Here is a 496-nt window from a genome sequence, read left to right as displayed (position 1 = left end):
ACATATATATATATACACACAGACATGGATACAGATGCATGTATGTAGATATTTATTATTATTATTATTATTATTATTATTATTATTATTATTATTATTAATTTGAGCAAATACCTGTGTAATTAGGACACTATTGGTTGGTTCTGCTGGATCCAGATGACTGAAGCAGTTTGTGGAATGAGATGTAAACAATTCTAGATTACGATGTGTGTATGTCGGGGCCTGTATGCATGGAATCATATATAAACATGTTTGGTTAAGCTATGCATAACACACAGTACAGCTGAGACCAAATAGTTAATTATTTCTAGTCTTATTTATAACATATCATATTATTCATTTATTCCTTAACCTGGTAATGTAGAGGATAGGAAAGTTTGAACTTGTTGTGAAATGAGTTTGGGAGAGCAGCGATTCTCTTGACTAGAAACTATAGCTCAGTGCAGTGGAAATGGAGAAAATAGAGAGACAAGATGGGACAATGGGATTGTGCCTA

This window comes from Octopus bimaculoides, chromosome 28, assembly GCF_001194135.2.
Source record: "Octopus bimaculoides isolate UCB-OBI-ISO-001 chromosome 28, ASM119413v2, whole genome shotgun sequence".
In the NCBI taxonomy this organism is placed as follows: Eukaryota; Metazoa; Mollusca; class Cephalopoda; order Octopoda; family Octopodidae; genus Octopus; species Octopus bimaculoides.
This window is presented reverse-complemented; position numbering follows the sequence as displayed.